Source organism: Acomys minous (genome assembly GCF_964271855.1).
Source record: "Acomys minous genome assembly, chromosome: 9".
NCBI classification, from domain to species: Eukaryota; Metazoa; Chordata; class Mammalia; order Rodentia; family Muridae; genus Acomys; species Acomys minous.
In genome coordinates, this window is record NC_140490.1 from 1,467,501 (window position 1) to 1,473,441 (window position 5,941).

The following is a 5,941-nucleotide window of genomic DNA, read 5'->3' on the forward strand; positions in this document are numbered from 1 at the left end:
ACAAAAAACAAAACCAAAACAAAGTATCAAGCTTCTGCCTCAATGCAACTGTTTTCAAAAGTAAATTATATCTGAGAACGCTGCTTCCAAATACAACAGATTGATGGGTACAGAGAGGAGTAGATAGGGAAACCAACATGTGATAAAAATACAGCCGAAAAAAAATACAGCCGAAATACTAAATATAGGAATGAGTGGTGAGTATTTGCCATTTAATTCTTCCAGCTTTTCGCCATTTAGAAATCATTATAGTACGTGATTGAAAAGGAATGAGCCAACAGTATGCAAATGGCCTAGAAAACTTACGTCCTAAAATCTATTCTATAATTCTATTTTCATGCTTAAGAAAGTCTACTTTAATGGGTATGGATGTTGAACATAATTAAAGAAAATATTCTTCCATTTGTGTCAGGAAAATCTGAAAGCCCCTATGAGACTCCATCTCACTCCAGTAGAATGGCTGTGATCAAGAAAAGAACTGACACGTGCTGGCTGGAGCGCTGCAGCGTAAGAGGAGCATTTACCCACTGTTTGCACGGTATTGACAAGTGCAACTACTGTGGAACTCAGACTGGAAGTCTTTCAAAGCTGGGACGGGGCGGGGGGGGGGGGGGGGGAATAACTACCATGTGACCCAGCTACACCACTCATGAGCCTACCCCTGACCTGAAATACTGTATCCTACCACCGAGATACCCACACCCCCGTGTGTGCTGTTGCTCTGCTCACGGGAGCACGGATGAAGCCAGCCTGGCTGTCCCTCAGCTGATGACTGCGTAAGGAAAGCATAACATATATGCACAGGGGATTTCTAGTCAGCTGTTAAGAAAAATGAAGCTATGACATTTACAGAAACAATTGCCGGAATTGGATCATATTAAGTAAAGTGAGGTAGTCTTAGAAAAGACGTGAGTGTCACTTGTTCTGTGAAAATGGAAAATAATTAGGGATGGAGGAAGAGCCAAGGGAGACAGGAAGCGGAAGAAGAGGAAGAAAAGAAACAACCAAAACAAATTCTTGAAAAGTGTCATAATGAGCCAGGTAGTGGTGGCGCACTGTAATCCCAGCACTCAGGAGGCAGAGGCAGGAGGATCGCTGTGAGTTCGAGGTCAGCGTGGTCTACAGAGTGAATCCAAGACAGCCAAGGCTACACAGAGAGATCCTGTCTCAAGAGAAAGAAAGAATGAAAGAAAGAAAAGAAAAGACACCATAATGGGATTTAGCTCCCCCTGGTGAGTGGGAGTCCTAGCCTGGAGGCCAGCCCATCACTTACTAGCCCCATGGCTTGTACAAATCACTTCCCAGCCTGAGCCTCAGCTAAACGCCTCTGTGCGTCTCCATTTCTGAGAACGGTGCCTAGATAATACTGTCACCAATCATGATGGCTTGAGAGGGTGAATGGAGCCAGAGGAGCAAGCCGACTGGTGTCTCTCTCCATCAGAAATGTGTGTGTGCTGTTACGTGTGTATGGAGAGAGGGGAATATAACACAGAGAGCTGTGGTTTTGTGTGTTTGTTTTAGTATTGAATGCAGGGCTGGAGAGATGGCTCAGTGGTTGAGAGCACTGACTGCTCTTCCAAAGGACCCAGGTTCAATTCCCAGCACCCATATGGCAGCTCACAACTGTCTGTAACTCTAAGATCCAAGAGACACCCTCACATAGACATACATGAAGGCAAAACACCAATGCATATAAAAAATTTTAAAAGTAAATAAATAAATAATTAGTATTGAATGCAACCCTATTTTTTTAAAAAAAAGCAGACAACTCCAGAAACAGGGACAGGCTCCAACATGGCTGGACTGGAAGAATAGTAAAGTGAAAGAGACAAAAAGGCTCATAGCATGCATAGGCAGGGTATGTGTCATAGCATGCATAGGCAGGGTGTGTGTCATAGCATGCACAGGCAGGGTGTGTGTCATAGCGTGCATAGGCAGGGTGTGTGTCATAGCATGCATAGGCAGGGTATGTGTCATAGCATGCACAGGCAGGGTGTGTGTCATAGCATGCACAGGCAGGGTGTGTGTCATAGCATGCACAGGCAGGGTGTGTGTCATACATGCATAGGCAGGGTATGTGTCATAGCATGCACAGGCAGGGTGTGTGTCATAGCATGCACAGGCAGGGTGTGTGTCATAGCATGCACAGGCAGGGTGTGTGTCATAGCATGCACAGGCAGGGTGTGTGTCATAGCATGCACAGGCAGGGTGTGTGACATAGCATGCACAGGCAGGGTGTGTGTCATAGCATGCACAGGCAGGGTGTGTGTCATATATGCATAGGCAGGGTATGTGTCATAGCATGCACAGGCAGGGTGTGTGTCATAGCATGCACAGGCAGGGTGTGTGTCATAGCATGCACAGGCAGGGTGTGTGTCATAGCATGCACAGGCAGGGTGTGTGTCATAGCATGCACAGGCAGGGTGTGTGTCATAGCATGCACAGGCAGGGTGTGTGTCATAGTATGCACAGGCAGGGTGTGTGTCATAGTGTGCACAGGCAGGGTGTGTGTCATAATGTGCACAGGCAGGGTGTGTGACATAGCATGCATAGGCAGGGTGTGTGTCATAGCATGCACAGGCAGGGTGTGTGTCATAGCATGCACAGACAGGGTGTGTGACATAGCATGCACAGGCAGGGTGTGTGTCATAGCATGCACAGGCAGGGTGTGTGTCATAGCATGCACAGGCAGGGTGTGTGACATAGCATGCATAGGCAGGGTGTGTGACATAGCATGCACAGGCAGGGTGTGTGTCATAGCATGCACAGGCAGGGTGTGTGACATAGCATGCACAGGCAGGGTGTGTGACATAGCGTGCACAGGCAGGGTATGTGTCATAACATGCACAGGCAGGGTGTGTGTCATAACATGCACAGGCAGGGTGTGTGTCATAGCATGCATAGGCACGGTGTGTGTCGTAGCATGCACAGGCAGGGTGTGTGACATAGCATGCACAGGCAGGGTGTGTGTCATAGCATGCATAGGCACGGTGTGTGTCGTAGCATGCACAGGCAGGGTGTGTGTCATAGCATGCACAGGCAGGGTGTGTGTCATAGCATGCACAGGCAGGGTGTGTGTCATAGCATGCATAGGCAGGGTGTGTGTCATAGCGTGCATAGGCAGGGTGTGTGTCATAGCGTGCACAGGCAGGGTGTGTGACATAGCATGCACAGGCAGGGTGTGTGTCATAGCATGCACAGGCAGGGTGTGTGTCATAGCATGCACAGGCAGGGTGTGTGTCATAGCATGCACAGGCAGGATGTGTGTCATAGCATGCATAGGCAGGGTGTGTGTCGTAGCATGCACAGGCAGGGTGTGTGTCGTAGCATGCATAGGCAGGGTGTGTGTCACAGCATGCACAGGCAGGGTGTGTGTCACAGCATGCACAGGCAGGGTGTGTGTCATAATGTGCACAGGCAGGGTGTGTGTCGTAGCATGCATAGGCAGGGTGTATGTCATAGCATGCACAGGCAGGGTGTGTGTCATAGCATGCATAGGCAGGGTGTGTGTCATAGCATGCACAGGCAGGGTGTGTGTCATAGCATGCACAGGCAGGGTATGTGTCATAGCATGCACAGGCAGGGTGTGTGTCATAGCATGCACAGGCAGGGTGTGTGTCATACATGCATAGGCAGGGGGTGTGTCATAGCATGCACAGGCAGGGTGTGTGTCATACATGCATAGGCAAGGTATATGTCATAGCATGCACAGGCAGGCTGTGTGTGTGTTTTTTTTTTTTATTATTGCATTCAGACTTGCAAAAATGGCTATAAAGACATTTTGGGGGCAAGTGGAAACTGTTGAGCACAGGCTGAGAACTCACTCGTGGTGACGTTGTTCTTGATTTCATTAAGTATGCCCATGGCCCTGTGGCTACAGAGAAAATCTCCTCATCTGTTCGGGGATGTTGGTGCTGGGGTGAGGGTGAAGGGCCGTGACGGTTGCCTCAAGAAATCGATGTGGAAGTGATTGAAAAAAGAGACTTAATCAACCTCAGATCTACACATGGAGGTACAGCCACATGTATAAATGTGCACGAGCGCACGCGCGCACACACACACGCACACGCACACGCACAAATGAGTCTCCACACTATGCTCAAAAAGTATTATTAAAGGGCTGGGCAGATAGCTCAGTGGATAAAGTAAGACCTGGGTTCATATCGCTAGTACCACACTGAGAAGCTGAGTGTAAGCATATTTGCTTGTAATCTCAGCCCAGTGGGGCAGAAGCAGGAGGACTTCGGGGGACTTGCTCGCCCTGCTGCTGCTGCTGCTGCTCACCCTGCTGCTGCTGCTCACCCTGCTGCTGCTGACCCTGATGATGATGATGATGATGCTCACCCTGCTGCTGCTGCTGCTGCTCACCCTGATGATGATGATGATGCTCACCCTGCTGCTGCTGCTGCTGCTCACCCTGCTGCTGCTGCTACTCACCCTGCTGCTGCTGCTGCTCACCCTGCTGCTGCTGACCCTGATGATGATGATGATGATGATGCTCACCCTGCTGCTGCTGCTGCTGCTGCTCACCCTGCTGCTGCTGCTGCTGCTGCTGCTGCTGCTCACCCTGCTGCTGCTGCTGCTGCTGCTGCTGATGCTGATGCTGCTGATGCTGATGATGCTCACCCTGCTGCTGCTGCTGCTGCTGCTCACCTTGCTCCTGCTGTTCACATGATGATGATGATGATGATGATGATGCTCACCCTGCTGCTGGTCCCTGCTGCTGCTTTTGCTGGTTGCTGATTGCCACTTGCTGTCCTCTGGTGCTTGATTGTAGATATCTTGACTATAAAGATTGGACTTGCCCCAAGGAACTTGACATCCCTAATTGGCAGGAACTAGTCCAAAGAGATCTATGCCCATTTCCTTTCCCCTCTATCCTTCTTTCTCTCCTACCTCATATTGGGAGGCTGAAAGGCATGTGGGTAGAGAAGGGTGGGAGGAAAAAGAACCCAATAAAGTAACCAAAAAGTATGGTTATAGGTAAGACCTAGGGACCTGGGCTAAACTGAGCTCAGAGCATCTCAGTATTATTCAGGGTGGACATTCCATTGAAAACCCCATGTCCTGTTAAGCCAGGGCAATGTGGAGAGTGCCTGTGGACATTCCCTGAACCACTTGCACATTTTCACACCAGTGGGATGGTGGCCTCCTGGTTTTATCCCAGATCAGTGCTATTCGCTGACTCATGGGACATGGGCTGGGCAGTCCTCTGTAGCCCAGGCTGGCCTGGCACTAGCTACATAGACCAGGCTAGCCTCAAGCCCATGGATACCTATCTTCCCCCGTCTTCCCAGTGCTAGGATTAAGGGGACACCCCACAAATGGCCCATGCTTGCATTGTCTATGAGCGTTCTTACCACAGAGTCCTTCCCAGCTTTCTTCAGTTTCTCACCTTAGAGAATTCCTCCAGATGAGAGACTCCTCGAAGCCAGTTTGAGCAGCTATGATTATGCCTGAGGTATCAAACTAGGATGTGGACTCAGTGAACACTGACCCAATTCAGGGGAGAAAACCCCCAACTTTTTCATCATGCTAAACTATACACCCTGCTTTAGGGTCTCTTAAGCATGACTCTAGTGGTGTCGAGGGCATTCACAGTGCTGTGTAGCCAGCACCACATCACTGCCAGAAGCTTTTCCTCATCCAACACTGAGCTCCACACCCATCTGTATTGCCCCCTCCTCATCCAGCACTGAGCTCCACACCCGTCCTGTACCGTCCCCTCCTCATCCAGCACTGAGCTCCACACCCGTCCTGTCCTGTCCCTTCCTCCTATTGGCAGACACCATCCTGCCTGCCACCTATGTGAGCCTGAGCACTCTAAGAGCTGGGAGAGGTGGAATGAGACAACAATACTCATCTTTTATGGCTGGTTTAGCATAAGGGCTTCCAGGCTGTAACATGCGGTGGCACCTCAGTCCTTTCTGCTTCCGTCTCC

At 49.9% G+C, this 5,941-nt stretch overlaps 1 long non-coding RNA gene across 1 annotated transcript in view; it reads left to right on the forward strand.

Annotated features, from left to right (window-relative positions):
• Positions 1-610, forward strand: part of LOC311605104 — a 4,804-nt gene extending 4,194 nt beyond the window's left edge. The window contains exon 3 of the long non-coding RNA XR_014781794.1: positions 413-610. This is a non-coding gene — a long non-coding RNA (uncharacterized lncRNA). The remainder of the gene's footprint in view (positions 1-412) is intronic.
• The last annotated feature ends 5,331 nt before the right edge of the window (positions 611-5,941 follow it).